At 39.3% G+C, this 19,393-nt stretch overlaps 1 protein-coding gene across 4 annotated transcripts in view; it reads left to right on the top strand.

Moving 5' to 3' along the window:
* The window catches only part of ZDHHC14 (zDHHC palmitoyltransferase 14), a gene marked incomplete at its 5' end in the record, with an annotated part of 272,487 nt that overhangs the window by 944 nt on the left and 252,150 nt on the right, over positions 1-19,393 (top strand). The window lies entirely within an intron of this gene.

The following is a 19,393-nucleotide window of genomic DNA, read 5'->3' as shown; positions in this document are numbered from 1 at the left end:
AAAGGAGACTGTAGGCCTGTTCAGGAAGAGTATGACACTGCATAGTAACTTCTGATTCCAGAAACAAAACTTTGGGACTTTAGGGCTTTTATGTGGGAAAAAAGTGCATGCACATCTTCTCCATTCAGGAAAATCAAATTGACTAGTAGCAACTATCCTCCTGCCAACTAATGAAAGATCTTCTTATTTGTTAATAGTATTAGATAAAGTAGTTGAACCACATTTCAGAATCCACTTCAATTGCTCTTATTGGGTCCAACATTTGCAATGCAGCTTCTTACCTAATTCTTGCTCTCTTAAGCTCAATGAAACTTGTAGCTACTACCCCCTCCCATTAAAAAAAAAAAGCAATATATTTATTGGGAGTTCTTTGCTTTTCCTAGCTATTATGGGGCATGATACTCTTTCTGCTTCTGTTGGATAGGGTTAATTAAAAGCTTTTGTGTATGTTTACTTTTGTCTGTGGTAAGTATTAATAGGCTCTGATTTTGTGCCTGGTGTTTGATATTCCAAATGCTGTCTCAGTCAGAAATGGATGCTCTCTTGACAATGTAATACTTTTCACTTAAAGCCCTCTGACTCTGAGGGGAAACATTTTGTATCTGAACATTGTGCTGTGATGAACAATTTTAACGGGATTGAGTGAGAACAGGTGAGGAGAGAGATCTCAGATATAAGCTCCTCACCTCCCCCAGCCTTTCTTGTAGACAACACCTCCATTTCTGACTATGTAAAGTTTCCAGGTCTCTTCTAGAAGTTTAACTTTTGTGCACATTTGAGACTAGCTGGTGGAGTCTGTCTGGGGAGCTGGTAACGGGAGGGTAAGGGTGTGGAGAGGCTTCCAGAATGACGGGAGAAATGCCCTATTGTTCCTGCTGCTGCTCCCCTGCCCCCATCCAGAGCCACCAGAGCCACCCTCTTGTCCTTACAGACCAGGGGAACTGGCGGAAGGGGCCAGAGGCTCTGGGTGATTTTGCAGTCTGAGTCATAATAAATCCCGGCATTGACATGGTGATGCCATACGCTTGAACAGAAATGCCATCCTTCCAATGGTGGCTTTCATTACAGGTGTTCCCCTAGGTAGAGCATATTCACTATGTTCCTAATGTTAACAAAGTTTTGAATGGATCTATGTTGGCATCTTTCCTCTTTTTTAGCAATGTTAAGAGAAAATGGATTAATTTTGGATTAATTTTGTGATTGTGTTGCAGAGCTTCAGCCACAAGTGTGTTTTATTTAGGATCCTGACTATTTCATTTTCGCTAAACACCCAAATCCCCACTGTATGGTTAGGGGTCCCCTGCAGTTATTACTTACCACCTTTACTTTCTTCTTTCAAACACTGCTTTTAACGAAACCATCATAAGTTCATTTTCACCTCATCTCTGTGTGTTTCTTCCAAGAGTTCCCCAAAGTCCTCGCTAGCAGGTTGTTAGGGATCTTTCTGTGTCAGCTTTGTGTTAATGGATGGCTGTAGGAATAAACATGTGCACTGGGATTTTATTAGCTACTGTCGGCAGCTTCAGTTTTAGATCGGCTCTACATGTATGTGTGTCTTTGTGTCCATGAGCGTTGCTTCAGTTAGGCAATTTGAAATTTCAAGAAAATAGGCTCATCGTAACATGATGCCTCAGTTACAAAAAATCATAGGGCTGCTCAAATCATAGAATGTTACGCTTTGGCAAGAATATTTGTCACTGTATTGCTTATAAGTTCTTTACCATTGCTAATGCCAGAGTGAAATTAAATAACTTTGACCAAATTAATTTGATAGAGACTCAGAGACCCAATTAGTCACATGCACGGGAAATGAAATGCCAACAGGCTAAGAGAGATCAAGAGAGAATGCCAGTTTTGTCTGCTCTCTGTCTGCCTTCCTTCTGCCATTCCTTCAGTTATTTATTGAGCATATACTATGTGGTTGCCTATTTTGATTAATTTCTTGTCTAGATAACTTCAATATTAGCAGAATTTGTTTTTAAACATGAGGGTCCATGTTTCTCCATACTGTAACACAAAGGCAAATATGAAATTTGAAAATAAGACATATAACTTCTAAACTTAGTTTTAGACCTCCTTTTCCTGCAACTCTTCTCCACCCCACCTCTCCTTCCTGACCTTGAAGCCATGGACAGGGAACTTTGTTCAAGAGAAGTGGACTTCCTGGAATGCAGCAACAGGTGTTGATACTGTCTTCAACTGTGGAAGAAAGGCAGGGTAGAATGATTTTTCTCACCTTGCAGATGAAGTGACAGAGGCTTGGAGAGGTTAAATAATCACCTAAGATCACACACTAATTAGTGGCCAGGCTTCTGGCTGGAAAGCCTGTGACCTTTCTGATGCTCTGTGCTTCTCCTCCTCCGAATATAGAATAGTGGTTACAGTCATGTATGCCTTTCGGAAGGACAGATCCCAAAATTCTTCCCAGAAGTATGACCCGAGACAAATTAGTTGACTTTTCTAAGCCTTAGTTTCCCAGTCTGTTAAATGGGATTAATAATATCTACCTTTAAACGTTGTGAAGATCAAATGAAGTGTATTTAGTACAGTGTCTGATACATAGTACTCATTAAATGGTACATGTTATTAGAGCAGAACTTAGAAATAGCCTCCCAAGGACTCTGGTCACCCTTTTCTGAGACCCTGTGAAGGATGGAGTATGTGGATTAGGAAGCAAGCATGATAGCATATCAGGGCTGAAACAATGTGGAGCTGTGTAGTCTGCAGTTAAAACAGAGACCTTTGCGTGAGTCTGAGGAGCAGCTTTGCTCTTGCGCCTTTTATCCAGACCCTGAGCGAGGGCAGTGGGGAAGCCTACAAGAAGCAGGGACTGGATTTCATTTCCGTTTTTGGAGCTACCATCTCAGAATCGAGAAGACAGTAATAAAGCAACTAGAAGAAACCTGAAGCAACTCTCCAGTCTTTGTCAAGTAGGGCGGGGCTGTTTATCCTTAGACATCTTTTATTCAGCATGTGGAGTACTGGTCCAAAGCGACAGCATCTCATGGCTGTGTTTAAGAGGGAAGGGCGGAAGTTGGTCGCGGTGCTGTGGATACATCTCACTGCTCCTTGCACTTACTGAGGGGCTGGCTCATCAAAGACTCCCTACAGTGTCCTCATTCTCACACCCCCCCAGAATTGCCATTTGAAAAGATCAGTGAACATTATCAATTTCTTTCTCTCTGACGTACACACACATATAGCCCACTTTTGTTTAGAGTTGAAAATTTGAAAAAAAATGTCTTTGGTCCTCAAGTACTGACATTTCGTAGTCTCTTGATCACAGGTGCAGAAAGAAGTAGATGAACTGAGTTGCAGGTGAGGTTCCTGTCTCCAGGAGCATCCCCTGAGGCCAGGGGAGGCCTGCTCAGATCTTGGACTTGACTGTCTCCCAAGTCTATGCTGTCACCACAGACAGTTTGGAGATGTTATTAGGGCTGAAGCCCTTGAGAATGTGGCAGCATTCTTAAATTTCTCCTCACCTAGAAGTCCATTGGTGATTCTTAAAAAAAGCCATATTTTTCTTCTCTCTTGTCCTCCCCTTTCCCTTCCTTCCCTTCTTTTCTTCATTTCTTCCTTCCTCTTCCTTCTCCTTTTTCTTCTGCTTTGGCTCATCCCCTCTGAAATAATTGATGAATAATTGGTAGTCAGTTGAACTGGAGTCATGTTTGCCTTGAAGATGGAACAAGGGACTGTCCCCATAAACAAAAGTGTCATTTCCAATAATAATGTCTCCTTTTCAGATTGGAAATCCTTTATTATCGAGTAGAGGGTACTGCCCTTATAATATGTAGCAATCTCATCTTTTCTCAACTGTCCTATTCCGAACTGCATCAAGTTCTCCATCATCTCAGAAAACGTCTGGAAAGCGTCCCATCTTTGGCTGGCCAGATGCTGGCCGTGCTGTGCATCATAGAACACCGTGGGGTTGGTAGTAGGTGATGGTAGGTGACCATCGGCACCTTACACTGAACATTCCCTATTAACATAGTAGACAGAGTCAAGGATACTTTACTTTGTAACCCACTGTGGCTCCACAAGAATTTTAGGTGGCTTCAAAACCTTGTTAATGGCCTCTTGACATGAGTGCACTAACGTATTCATTTATGAGTGATTAACACATGTAAATTCCATGGGGGTAGGGACTCGATTTGTTTTGTTCACTGATGTTCCCCCAGCACCTAGAGTAGTAGCTGGTACATAGCAGGCTCTCAGTAAATATTTATCATTTAATGAAATAATGGTAAAATTGAAACAGACTGAAAAATAACTTCCGTGTGCTTCAGTTTTTCATTTTGTAAAGTTGGGAACATTAATAAAATGTAAAATTAATAATATAGAACATATTTGCCTTGATTATCAATGTAATTCTTCTGAATTCAGAATCAGATATCATCCCTTTTCCAATGTATCAGTTGAAGCAGAAGAAATAAAAGATTTTCTTAGTTACTTAGAAAACTAGTTATAGAGTTGTGATGTTCTCTTCACTAACCAAGGCTTCTTTCTATTTTTCCTTTATTTTTTAACTAAACACTTTAAACAAATAAAGCACTCTGTGATACATATGAAGGTTACCCAACAACCACCAACATGTAGAGTAATTTTGCATTTTATAGGTTCTTGTCTTTGGATACTTGAATTTATATAATAGGACTTTTAAGGATTCTATTGACTACTTGTATTTCACTGTCTTCTCTCAGCTAGTGGGAACTGACATCAAATTATGCAGAAAGGACTCTTGTAGGTTCCTATAACAGGGTAATGATGATCAATTATTTATTGGGCCATATCTACATAACCTGGAGATTTTTCTTTTGCAGTACAATGCTACACATAATTTATTCAAGGCAGAGTTATTATGTCTTAGCAAGAGAAATTAAGGGTTTCAAGGAAGTATGTCCATTGTTTTGTAGCTCAGGTTGTTAGGAAAGGGAAAACAGTGGTGGTCAATAGATGCTTATAATTAGATACACCCAGAAATATGGATCTGATAAAATGTCAGTTGGTTCAAGTAAGAGTTGGGGACTTTCTTAATGCTTTTGTTTAGTTCTTCACTAAATATAAAAGTTGGTCCTAATTCAAACTTATTTTTATAAACTGGATAATCTTCTAGTATTTCTTCAATTCCCCCCCCATTTAAAAAATGTAATATTAGATTGATATAGAAGATTATATATAACAACACACATGCAATTTTGAAATAAAATACTTTTCATGACTATAAAGAGCCCCCATGAAACTACCACTCACTCAAGAACCATATCAATACCAGGGCTTTTGAAAAAAAAAAAAAATTACCAGGGCTTTCGAATCTACTTATATCCTTTGGGTTTCAGCCCTGTCCCATCTTCCTGCCCCTCCCTGAGGTCATCACTACCTGAGCTAGTCATTATTAATGCCTTGTCCTTTTTTCCTCAAGATTGTTGAATGTATGCATTCCCAAACAATAGGTTGTTTAGTTTGGCTTATTTTTCTATATAAAAAATATAAAGAAAATTTTCTTCTATATATAAAAAAATAATGAAAATCTTTTATTTAAAAAAACTCTCTCTTCCTCCTCTCTCCTTCCCCTCTCTGACCCTTTGAAGAGTAAGTTGCAGATGTCATGCTCTTTTATATCCATATTTTTCAGCATGTAATTTTTAAGAAAAAGGGTGTTCTCTTATACAAACACAGTATTAGCATCAATTTCAGGAAATTTAACATGGATACAATAATCAACATTCAAATTTTGCCTTTGTCCCAATACTGGTGGGTTAAAGTTTATCATCTTGGTATTTGTTTTCTATTTATCTAATGTGTTTTTTCTTTTTTCCTCCTTCTTGCCTTCTTTTAGGTGAATTGCCTATTTTTAGTATTCCATTTTATTTCCTTTAAAAAGACGTGGGCTATGTTTCTTTGTATTTTTTTAGTAGTTGCTTAAGAGATTAGAATATGCATCTTTACTCTTTAATAGTCTACCTCCAAATAGTAATGTTGTACTTCAGAAATAATACAAGAAACCTCTAATGTTATAATTCCACTTCTCCCACCCTTTGAACTCTATTGTCATATATTTTATATCTGTGTATTATACAAATCCAGTAATGTTATTATTTAAAACCAGTCAATAGTATTTAAAAGAAACATAAATGTATATACATGTATAAAATAAATATACTTTAAAATAAAACCTATACAAACATATAAAATCTAAGACACACATATATTTTGTACACATATGAAATAGAGATAGTTTTAAATAGAATTTTGTATTTATCCTCACATATTTACTATTTCTGGTACTCTTTATTTCTTTCATGTGTATTATTTCCCTATGGCCTAAAGTACTTCTTTTAGCGTTTCTTGTATGCAGGTCTGCCGGTGACAAGTTCTCTTAGTTTTTGTTTTGACAATGTTTATTTTGCCTTCATTTTTATTTTGCCTTCAATGTTTATTTTGCCTTAATATTTTCACTGGATATAGAACTCTAGTTTGACAGTTTTTTTCTATCAGAACTTTGAGGATGTTGGCCCATTGTCTTCTGGCTTCTTTTGTTTCCAATGAGAAGTTAGCTCTTATTTTTTGCATTTCCCCCTGTATGTAATGGGTGAACTTTTTCCCAGGCTGATGTTCTCTTTTATCTTTTGTTTTTTGTTTTCAGCAGCTGAATGAGGACATACTGAGGTGTGGTTTTCTTTATATGGATCCTGCTTCAGGTTTACTAAAACTTTGGGGATCTGTGGATTGATATGTTGAAGTTTTGGAAAATTTTCATCCATTATTTCTTCAAAAAATTTTTTGTCTTCTTCCCCCTCTTCTCCTGGAACTCCATTTATTTATATATGATACCATTTTATATAGTTCCTTACATCTTGGATTTTTAAAAATTTTTTTCTGTTTTTTTCTTTTATCTCTTTGTGTTTCAGTTTGACTAATTCCTATGGGTCTGTCTTCAAGTTTACTGATCTTTTTCTCTGCTGTGTCCTGTTTGTGATGAGCCCTCTTTGATACCTTATTTTTTATTTTGAGCATTTCTGTATTTGAAAAACTAGTTTTTTTTAACATTAGTTTAAAAAAATAATTTCCATTCTTTTCCTGAAATTATGTTTATGTCCATATTTTCTTTTTTTTTTTGCATGTATCTTTTTACTTTTTTTTTTAATTTTAATTTTAATTTTTTTGAATTTTTGAATTTTATTTATTTTTTATACAGCAGGTTCTTATTAATTATCCATTTTACCCATATTAGTGTATATATGTCAATCCCAATCTCCCAATTCATCACACCATCACCCCCCGCCACTTTCCCCCCTTGGTGTCCATACATTTGTTATCTACATCTGTGTCTCGATTTCTGCCCTGCAAACTGGTTCATCTGTACCATTTTTCTAGGTTCCACATTTATGCGTTAATATATGATATTTGTTTTTCTCTTTTTGACTTTCTTCACTCTGTATGACAGTCTCTAGATTCATCCATGTCTCTAAAAATGACCCAATTTCGTTCCTTTTTATGGCTGAGTAATATTCCATTGTATATATGTGCCACATCTTCTTTATCCATTCGTCTATCTGTGGGCATTTAGGTTGCTTCCATGACCTGGCTATTGTAAATAGTGCTGCAATGAGCATTGGGGTGCATGTGTCTTTTTGAATTATGGTTTTCTCTGGGTATATGCCCAGTAGTGGGATTGCTAGGTCATATGGTAATTCTATTTTTAGTTTTTAAGGAACCTCCATACTGTTCTCCATAGTGGCTATATCAATTTACATTCTTACCAACAGTGCAAGAGGGTTCCCTTTTCTCCACACCCTCTCCAGCATTAGTTGTTTGTAGATTTTCTGATGGTGCCCATTCTGACTGGTGTGAGGTGATACCTCGTTGTAGTTTTGATTTACATTTCTCTAATAATTAGTGATGTTGAGCAGCTTTTCATGTGCCTCTTGGCCATCTGTATGTCTTCTTTGGAGAAATGTCTATTTAGGTCTTCTGCCTATTTTTTGATTGGGTTGTTTGTTTTTTTAATATTGAGGTGCATGAGCTGTTTATATATTTTGGAGTTGAATCCTTTGTCCATTGATTCGTTTGCAAATATTTTCTCCCATTCTGAGGGTTGCCTTTTCGTCTTGTTTAGTTTCCTTTGCTGTGCAAAAGCTTTTAAGTTTCATTAGGTCCCATTTGTTTATTTTTGTTTTTACTTCCATTACTCTAGGAGGTGGATCAAAAAAGATCTTGCTGTGATTTATGTCAAAGAGTGTTTTTCCTATGTTTTCCTCTAGAGTTTTATAGTGTCTGGTCTTACATTTAGGTCTCTAATCCATTTTGAATTTATTTTTGTGTATGGTGTTAGGGAGTGTTCTAATTTCATTCTTTTACATGTAGCTGTCCAGTTTTCCCAGCACCACTTATTGAAGAGACTGTCCTTTCTCCATTGTATATCCCTGCCTCCTTTGTCATAGATTAGTTGACCATAGGTGCATGGGTTTATCTCTGGGCTTTCTATCCTGTTCCATTGATCTTTATTTCTGTTTTTGTGCCAGTACCATATTGTCTTGATTACTGTAGCTTTGTAGTATAGTCTGAAGTCAGGGAGTCTGAATCCTCCAGCTCCGTTTTTTTCCCTCAGGACTGCTTTGACTATTCAGGGTTTTTTGTGTCACCATACAAATTTTAAGATTTTTTTGTTCTAGTTCTGTAAAAAATGCCATTAGTAATTATAGGGATTGCATTGAATCTGTAGATTGCTTTGGGTAGTATAGTCATTTTCACAATGTCAATTCTTCCAATCCAAGAACATGGTATATCTCTCCATCTGTTGGTATCATCTTTAATTTCTTTCATCAGTGTCTTATAGTTTTCTGCATACAGGTCTTTTGTCTCCCTAGGTAGGTTTATTCCTAGGTATTTTATTCTTTTTGTTGCAATGGTAAATGGGAGTGTTTCCTTAATTTCTCTTTCAGATTTTTCATCATTAGTGTATAGGAATGCAAGAGATTTCTGTGCATTAATTTTGTATCCTGCAACTTTACCAAATTCATTGATTAGCTCTAGTAGTTTTCTGGTGGCATCTTTAGGATTCTCTATGTATAGTATCATGTCATCGGCAAACAGTGAGAGTTCTACTTCTTCTTTTCCAATTTGTATTCCTTTTATTTCTTTTTCTTCTCTGATTGCCGTGGCTAGGACTTCCAGAACTGTGTTAAATAACAGTGGTGAGAGTGGACATCCTTGTCTTGTTCCTGATCTTAGAGGAAGTGCTTTCAGTTTTTCACCATTGAGAATGATGTTTGCTGTGGGTTTGTCATATATGGCCTTTATTATGTTGAGGTAGGTTCCCTCTATCCCACTTTCTGGAGAGTTTTGATCATAAATGGATGTTGAATTTTGTCAAAAGCTTTTTCTGCATCTATTGAGATGATCCTATGGTTTTTATTCTTCAGTTTGTTAATATGGTGTATCTCATTGATTGATTTGTGTATATTGAAGAATCCTTGCATACCTGGGATAGATCCCACTTGACCATGGTGTATGATCCTTTTAATGTGTTGTTGGATTCTGTTCACTAGTATTTTGTTGAGGATTTTTGCATCTATATTCATTAGTGATATTGGTCTGTAATTTTCTTTTTTTGTAGTATCTTTGTCTGGTTTTGGTATCAGGGTGATGGTGGCCTCATAGAATGAGTTTGGGAGTGTTCCTTCCTCTGCAGTTTTTTGGAGGAGTTTGAGAAGGGTGGGTGTTAGTACTTCTCTAAATGTTTGATAGAATTCACCTGTGAAGCCATCTGGTCCTGGACTTTTGTTTGTTGGAAGATTTTTAATCACAGTTTCAATTTCATTACTTGTGATTGGTCTGTTCATATTTTCTATTTCTTCCTGGTTGAGTCTTGGAAGTTTATACCTTTCTAAGAATTTTTCCATTTCTTCCCGGTTGTCCATATTATTAGTATAGAGTTGCTTGTAGTAGTCTCTTAGGATGCTTTGTATTTCTGTGGTGTCTGTTGTAACATCTCCTTTTTCATGTATAATTTTATTGATTTGAGTCCCTCCCTCTTTTTCTTGATGAGTTTAGCTAATGGTTTATCAATTTTGTTTATCTTCTCAAAGAACCAGCTTTTAGTTTCATTGATGTTTGCTATTGTTTTCTTTGTTTCTATTTCATTTATTTCTGCTCTGATCTTTATGATTTCTTTCCTTCTGCTAACTTTGGGTTTTGTTTGCTCTTCTTTCTCTAGTTCCTTTAGGTGTAAGGTTAGGTTGTTTATTTGAGATGTTTCTTGTTTCTTGAGGTAGGCTTGTATTGCTATAAACTGCCCTCTTAGAACTGCTTTTGCTGCATCCCATAGGTTTTGGATCGTCGTGTTTTCATTGTCATTTGTCTCTAGGTATTTTTGGATTTCCTCTTTGATTTCTTCAGTGATCTCTTGGTTATTTAATAATGTATCATGTAGCTTCCATATGTTTGTGTTTTTTACATTTTTTTCCCTGTAATTGATTTCTAATCTCATAGTGTTGTGGTCAGAAAAGATGCTTGATATGATTTCAGTTTTCTTAAATTTACTAAGGCTTGATTTGTGACCCAAGATGTGATCTATCCTGGAGAATGTTCCATGTGCACTTGAGAAGAAAGTGTAATCTGCTGTTTTAGGTGGGGCTAATGCTGTTTTAGGATGGACTGTCCTATAAATATCAATTAAATCTATATGGTCTATTGTGTCATTTAACGCTTGTGTTTCCTTATTAATTTTCTGTTTGGATGATCTGTCCATTGGTGTAAGTGACTTGTTAAAGTCCCCCACTATTTTTGTGTTACTGTCGATTTCCTCTTTTATAGGTGTTAGCAGCTGCCTTATGTATTGAGGTGCTCCTATGTTGGGTGCATATATATTTATAATTGTTATATCTTCTTCTTGGATTGATCCCTTGATCATTATGTAGTGTCCTTCCTTGTCTCTTGTAACATTCTTTATTTTAAAGTCTATTTTATCTGCTGTGAGTATTGCTATTCCAGCTTTCTTTTGATTTCCATTTGCATGGAATATCTTTCTCCATCCCCTCACTTTCAGTCTGTATGTGTCCCTAGGTCTGAAGTGGATCTCTTGTAGACAGCATATAGATGGGTCTTGTTTTTGTATCCATTCCGAGAGCCTGTGTCTTTTGGGTGGAGCATTTAATCCATTCACGTTTAAGGTAATTATCGATATGTATGTTCCTATGACCATTATCTTAATTGTTTTGTGTTTGTTTTTGTAGGTCCTTTTCTTCTCTTGTGTTTCCCACTTAGAGAAGTTCCTTTAGCATTTGTTGTAGAGCTGGTTTGGTGGTACTGAATTCTCTTAGCTTTTGCGTGTCTGTAAAGCTTTTGATGTCTCCATCGAATCTGAATGAGATCCTTGCCGGGTAGAGTAATCTTGGTTGTAGGTTCTTCACTTTCATCACTTTGAACATGTCATGCCACTCCCTTCTGGCTTGTAGAGTTTCTGCTGAGAAATCAGCTGTTAACCTTATGGGAGTTCCCTTGTATGTTATTTGTCTTTTTTCTCTTGCTGCTTTCAATAATTTTTCTTTGTCTTTAATTTTTGCCAATTTGATTACTATGTGTCTCGGCGTGTTTCTCCTTGGGTTTATCCTGTATGGGACTCTCTGCGCTTCCTGAACTTGGGTGGCTATTTCCTTTCCCATGTTAGGGAAGTTTTCAACTATAATCTCTTCAAATATTTTCTCAGGTGCTTTCTCTCTCTCTCTTCTCCTTCTGGGACCCCTATAATGCGAATGTTGTTGCGTTTAATGTTGTCCCAGAGGTCTCTTAGGCTGTCTTCATATCTTTTCATTCTTTTTTCTTTATTCTGTGCCGCTGCAGTGAATTCCACCATTCTGTCTTCCAGGTCACTTATCCGTTCATCTGCCTCAGTTATTCTGCATTGGTTCCTTCTAGTGTATTTTTCATTTCAGTTATTGTATTGTTCATCTCTGTTTGTTTGTTCTTTAATTCTTCTAGGTCTTTGTTAAACATTTCTTGCATCTTCTCGATCTTTGCCTCCATTCTTTTTCCGAGGTCCTGGATCATCTTCACTATCATTATTTTGAATTCTTTTTCTGGAAGGTTGCCTATCTCCACTTCATTTAGTTGTTATTCTGGTGTTTTATCTTGTTCCTTCATCTGGTACATAATCCTCTGCCTTTTCATCTTGTCTTTCTGTGAATGTGGTTTTTGTTCCACAGGCTGCAGGATTGTAGTTCTTCTTGCTTCTGCTGTCTGCCCTCTGGTGGATGAGGCTATCTAAGAGACTTGTGCAAGTTTCCTGGTGGGAGGGACTGGTGGTGGGAGAGCTGGCTGTTGCTCTGGTGGGCAGAGCCCAATAAAACTTTAATCCACTTGTCTGCTGATGGGTGGGGCTGGGTTCCCTCCCTGTTGGTTGTCTGACCTGATGCGACCCAACACTGGAACCTACCGGGGCTCTTTGGTGGGGCTAATGGCAGACTCTGGGAGGGCTCACGCCAAGGAGTACTTCCCAGAACTTCTGCTGCCAGTGTCCTTGTCCTCACGGTGACACACAGCCACCCCCTGCCTCTGCAAGAGACCCTCCAACACTAACAGGTAGGTCTGGTTTAATCTTCTATGTGGTCACTGCTTCTTTCCCTGGATCCCGATGCGCACACTACTTTGTGTGTGCCCTACAAGAGTGGAGTCTCTGTTTCCCCCAGTCCTGTCAAAGTCCTGCAATAAAATCCCGCTAGCCTTCAAAGTCTGATTCTCTAGGAATTCCTCCTCCCGTTGCTGGACCCCCAGCTTGGGAAGCCAGACGTGGGGCTCAGAACCTTCACTCCAGTGGGTGGACTTCTGTGGTATAAGTGTTCTCCAGTTTGTGAGTCACCCACCCAGCAGTTATGGGATTTGATTTTATTGTGATTGCGCCCCTCCTACCATCTCATTGTGGCTTCTCCTTTGTCTTTGGATGTGGGGTATCTTTTTTGGTGAGTTCTAGTGTCTTCCTGTCGATGATTGTTCAGCAGTTAGTTGTGATTCCAGTGCTCTCGCAAGAGGGAGTGAGAGCACTTCCTTCTACTCCGCCATCTTGAACCAATCTCTTTATGTCTGTATTTTCTACTGGATACTTTAACATATTTTTTGTAGTTATTTTGGAGTCCTTGCCTAATGATGCCAGCATCTGTTATCTCTGGATCTGCTTCTTTTGGCTATTTCTTCTCTTGACTGTGGCTTACAGTTTCGCCCTTCTTTGTATTTCTCATAATTTTTGATTACATGCTAGATATTGTGTGTAAAAGAATTGTTGACACTTCAGTAATTTAAAAGGGCATGGCCTTCTTTCAGGCCAGTAGAGTGTGGGCTGAGTCAGTCTCATTTGTAATTGAAATGGGTGTGTGCTTTGGTGAAGCTTTAGTTAGATTCATTTCATCACTGACTTTGGATGTTTTGAGGGAAGAATCAGGACTTTTCCTTTAGCAGGTATTGGGATCTTATCCCTGGCAAAACTCTTCATGCTTCACAGCCCAGCACCAGCTTACTGTGGAAGATTTGTTTTTCAGCTAGACTGCCAGCTTTTTGGGTTACTGGAGAGTTTTCTTTGCAGTCTTGCCCCAGCTTTCTATACCTAGGACATCTCTTTCTGCCCAGCTGTTCAGTCTCAGCTTTTGGACGACTGTAGAGTGGCCTGAGTGAAGACCTGAAGTGCCTGAGAGATTTTCTCATATTTTTATGCTCTGACCCCTGCCTTACCCCTGGGGACAGTCCCGTAGGTGTCAGGGCAGATGTCTCTCAACACTCCTGCCCTGTCTAAGCCTTTAGTGTATTCTTGCTATGTGTTTGGTGAAGATCCATGGGGAAGAGTTGGCTGGTGGTGTAGACCTACTCTGTGGCTGTGTCTCCTTGGAATTCTAATCCATATAGCAGTCCACTTGTAGCCGTTAACCTAATTAAAAATTTGCCGGTTTCTCCTTATTCCTGTCTATTCCTGTTCTTCCTGCCACTTTGCTAGGAATGAAAGCTGGGAAGGGCCTGACACATTTAGGCTTCTTTGCATCCTCAGCTCCCTGATATATTTTAAAAACTGTGCTCTTGTAGCTAATCTGGCTTGTTCTCATTGTTAGAGTGGGAGTGATTGCTCTTACAACTTTCAACTTGTGATTTTTTTAGCTTAATGTTGTGTTTCTCAGATTCATTTATGTTGTTGCATATGTATGTAATTAGTTTTTATTGCTATAATATTTGGTTTGTTTAAATATGCTCCATTTATTCCTTATACTCTTTCTAATATTTCTTTCTTTGACTTCTCACTGATTCTTGGCATTTACTATCACTTTATAGGGTAGAATATGCAAGGCTGCCTCTGCGTAGGTTTTGATTTCTTCTTAAGGATGTCCTGGCAATGACTATGATGTCTAGACCCAAATGCTTAGGCCTGGGTAACAGAGAGTTTAGCATGGGATGCAATCTGTTATGCTTTTACATGATGATAAAATATTTATCAAAATGATAAATCATGACTATCAACTAGTCATTGAAGTTGTATACAATTAAGAGCAAGGTTTAAAGAAATATATATCCTTATGATGAGTGAGGTACTTTATCACAAATTTCACCTTCATCTTCATAGTTTAATTTGACACTAGTTTTTCATTGATTTTAAGAGAAAACTTTAACTTTTTTCCCCTCACTTATAATTTGGGTTTGGAAACTCTTCTCTCATCTCATGTGTAACTTAGATACAGCCCCTCAGAGTACCTGTAATTAAGATTCTGTTACCAACCTCTTCTCATGTAGCTGGTTTTCGTTGACAGTCCTGATAGAAGGATTTCTGATTGAACCAGCCAGCCCTGTGCTCGTATAGACTCGTCAGTCTCCCTGCTCTACTTGAGAGAGAAAAATCTCTTCCCTGCCGAGATCAGGCCCAGGATGAAGAGAAATGTGATGGCTGTGTGTGTGTGTGTGTGTGTGTGTGTGTGTGTGTGTGTCTCCCTTTCCCTCGCCTCCATTTCTCCAATTTGTAGAGGTTGTCCTATCCTTAATTTTGGCCTGTTTCGGCCCCTGCCTCCTTGACCCTTCAGCTGAAAGCTGTCATACCATTAGAATAGACTTCCTTGTCCCCCCCCCCACCCCGCCCAGAGATTTTTGAAGTAGACTTGCTTTCAACTATAAGGAGACTATTTTACTTCAGAAGATTTTAAGTGTATTTGGAGAGAACAAACCATTAAGAAATGCGAATTTCCATACATCTTCAAACTGGGCTTTTAAAACTTCTGACTTCAGAGACCACGGGGACTGGTCTTGCTGTTGAGAGCCATTGGAATGCAACAAGGCTGTGCGAGGTGGCTGATAGAGGAGGGTGTAGCCAACGGCCCCCTAGGGTGGATGTGGTTTGCCTGGAGATAGTCTTATCGGTGGAGGAATGGCTGGGTGTCTAACTCACTTTGGAAAGAGTTTAAGTTTTATAGTCTGATATCTTTTGATGGTTTTCAGGCGCTTCTCATGAAACAGCTTATTTTCACACAAAACACTGGAGTCTATTAGAGGCGTTAGTCCTACGTACTGCAATGGGAAATTACTGTCTCTCCTTGTACAGATAGTAGAAATTACTGTCTCTCCTTGTACAGATAGTAGATTTTGTCTTCCTTGACAAAATCCAGTGTCCCTTTTTTTCCGTTTTTCTTTTTCCTTTTCTCTCAGTGGTATAAGAGCCTGTGACTACATTCTCTTTTTTGGAAACTTTTTCTTCCTTTAGCTTCTAGGGTGTTCATCTTCTACTTACCTTTAGTTACTTCTTTTTCTCCTGTATTATATCTGTTCTGTCCTCCTTGCCCTTAATTACCTTTGTCCATTCCCTGTCTGCCTTTCTTACTTTCTCAAGCAAGTTTGAGCCATCATGGTGACACTCTTACCTCTCCCAGTGTGACTTCATCTGTCTCTTGTCAGATGAAGGTGCTTAGAGCACCTGCTCTCCTGTCTTGCATTTCCTCTTGCCTGTGGAGACCTTTACCCAGATGTCCTCTGATGCCCAGAAAACAAGGTATTGAAAACCAAATGCATTGTTCATGGCTCCACCATTCTCATTAAAGAAAACACTCCTCGTCCCCAGAGTTCATCCTGGAAGTGTTCTCTCTTTTCACCTTCCTCATATACTTTCAGTTACCACACTCTACTAATCTTTTGCTTTAATGTCTCTTAGGATGTATTCTTCTTGCTTCCATACTTATGTAGTGGGTTTCAAACATATTCACAAAATCTTTAAGCCTCTTCCCATCAAAAAAAAAAAAAAAGATGGAGCGTAATTCTCCCCTCGAATATGGTCCAGCCTTAGAGACTCAGTTCTAAAGAACAGAACATGGCAGAAGTGATGCTGTGTGATTTCTGAGGCCAGGTTAGAAAATGTGGTAAAACTTCCACCACCTGGTACATGGGCCATCTCTCTCTCTCTCTCTCTCTCTCTCTCTCTTGCTCTCTCTTACTGGGGACATGTACCTTAGAGTCCTGAGCTGCCATGTAAGAAGTCTAGCTATATAATACAGAGACTGTGCGGAGAGACCCCAGGCCATATAGAGACAGAGGTGCCCACGGATGCCCAGCTGTTCTAGCCTCTGGCTGTTTGAGTCGTTATGGCTCAGAGGCCAGGTGTGTGAGCGTGTGAACCTTCACATGGTTCCATTCCATGCCTCCCCAGTCTCTGAGCCACCCTGGTCGAAGCTGAAAGGAGCAGACATGAGCTGTCCCTTCCCAGCTCTGCCCACATTGCAGATTTGTGAACAAAATAATGTTGTTCCAAGCCAGTATGCTTTGGGGAGGTTTATTAGACAGCCATAGTAACTGGAAAACTTCACCACCAGAATTTCTCAAATGAAGTGTTGAGACTGGGTTGGAGCATGCAGCAATCAGTGTGTGACTGGCAACACTCAGTGCTGGAGTTAGAGCATTTGTTCTTAATTGCAGTAGATTCAAGGCCAGCTCCTCTCACTCACCTCCATTCCAGCGTGCCCTTGAGCAGGAGAGAAAGGAGTTGCAGCTAGATAAGGCATCCAAAAGTGTGCCAACCCCAGATCTCCCTTGGGAGAGTTGTCCTTTGTCACATGTGTCCTGGTGGGAAAGTAGTTTAGTCCCAGGGGTCTAGGCCCTCATCACCCCGGGGCCACTCCCGGCTTCCTTTCTCAAGTTCCCTTCCATGCTGTGTTTGTTGCATTTATAGTGGTAGACTCACATGCCCATTATGTGGAAAAGTAAATCCACACAAAACTTAAAAAGTGGTGTTCAAGGACTTTCTGGATTTCTCCCGCTTTATTGAGTATAGATGAGAACCTCTCTTCTCTAAGAGCTCTGTGTTGAGCAGTCCTGTCTGTTTATTTTGGAGAGGGTTGAATGTGGAAGCACGGTCCTGATAGGGGTGCCTCCCTGACACTGCTGTGGGCTGGATGTCCACTCTTCCCTGTTATCGAGAAGGCCAGGGACCTGGCTCGCTTGCCTGTCATGCTTCTGACCTACTGAGGCCTTTCCAATAACAGCCCGTGGTGACCTTGTATCTGCAGAGCTGTGCTGCCCCAGAAGTGGGCACTAGACAACCAGTGACTCCCAGCGAGCTGATCTTTCAGATTTATATAATCAATGCCATTTCTCATCTTGAATAGTACTATTTTGGGGTCTTTTAATGCCATGAATTTCCCATATACACATTCTTGATAACAGATAAGGGCATATTTGAACATATAAGCCAAAGTCAAGTTAAATCCTGCAGCTATATATAGTCTATTTGTCTTTATAACCAGGGAGAAGAATTCTTTACTCAGATTATCTCATACTTACCAACTTGATATAAATTTTCCTGCTTCTTTTTAAGACAGCAACCTATACAAATTAAATTCCAGAATGGTCCCAACACACACATTTAAATGATGATTTCTACTCTGTTTAGAAGACCTACTGAGTTTGTGTTTCTCTTCCTATTCCATTAGCTTTAAGCATATTTTGCACAGATATTTCAAAAGGTATGCTCTTGCCTTTTTAAAAATAAATAGATACTGAAAGTTAGAGAACTCTTCATCACAGCATTATTATTTAGTCAGGATTAACATTGAATAGCGTTGTATAAAAAGAAATTATTTCTTCTTTGGCTCAAAATTTTAAAAAGGGTAAAAAGTATTATTTTAAAGCTATATGCCTTTATTGAAGTAGGAAACTATTTCCATTCTATTTTTTATTTAGAAGTTGAAGTGGCAGCCAAACAGAGTCCCACTCATTTGTAACTAAACTCTTCCACCTCTTGGCTATGGATGGTTACAACTGATCGGGAAAATGTCATCTCCTAGAACATGAGATTAATATTCTTCTTCATTCTAAAGAAGGTGTGAAATTATTGATTTTACAATGTTGTGTGGGTTTGTTCCTATCACCCAGAGTTGACCCTAGTTGTTTTCAAGAAAGATCTTAAGCTTTCCTGAGTGGGAGCCCCAAATAAGCATAAAAGGGGAGAGTTCAAGTGTGGAAATAAGTGAAGACTCGCATTCCTTTCACCTCATTCCCTTTCCCGCACATAAGTTTTCTATTGCTGTCATAGCAAATTACCACACACTTAGTGGCTTAAAATGATACCGATTTATTATCTGACCATTCTGTGGGTTAGAAGTCCAACATGGGTCTCCCTGGACTAAAATCCAGGTGTCAGCAGGGTGTCCTCCTCTGGCAGCTCTAAGGGAAATCCATCCCCTTGCTTTCTCCAGCTTCTAGAGCTGACGTGTGGCCCCTCTCTCTGCCTTCAAAGCCAGCCACAGTCCCTCTTTGGTGCCCTCCTTCTGTAATCACACCTCCCTCTGCCGACGGCCAGGGAGAGCCCATGTGATTAGAGTGGGCCCACCCAGGTCACCCAGGGTAGCCTCCCCATCTCAAGGCCATTAATTTAATCACAGATGCAAAGCCCCTTTTACAATGTAAGGTAACATATTCACAAATACCAGGGGTTAGGACACGGATGTCTTTGGGTGGCCGTTATTCTGTCTGCTACACCCCCAGTCCTTTGTAGTTTCCATATTAAGCTGGACTTGAAATGCTGAAGACTTTTATACACGCTGAGAGAAGGGCTTGTTAATCAGACATCATAAAATGGGTGCATGAAACGGACCCCTTGATTATTCGCAGAATTCCGAGGAATTCCAAATGAGATGAGGCAGAGTATCTCGGGGATGGACTGAACTTGACTCACCTGATCAATGTCACAGATAGGGTCCCCAGGGAAGCCGACTCTACAGGTTTACCTGTAGAGCATTTAGCAGGGAGCTACACCTACGGGGGAGCAACACCTGTGGGGGACAAAGGGAGAAGCACCGGGCAGACAAGTCACTATAAAGTCTCCGCCCATCTTGCCAGCCAAAGAAATGGGTCTTTATACCCCTGCATTAACCAGCGTTAGATGTCA

Source organism: Balaenoptera borealis, assembly GCF_965194805.1.
Source record: "Balaenoptera borealis genome assembly, chromosome: 9".
Lineage (NCBI taxonomy): Eukaryota > Metazoa > Chordata > Mammalia > Artiodactyla > Balaenopteridae > Balaenoptera > Balaenoptera borealis.
Note: the sequence above shows the minus strand (reverse complement) of the source record. Positions and strands in the feature narration are given on the sequence as shown.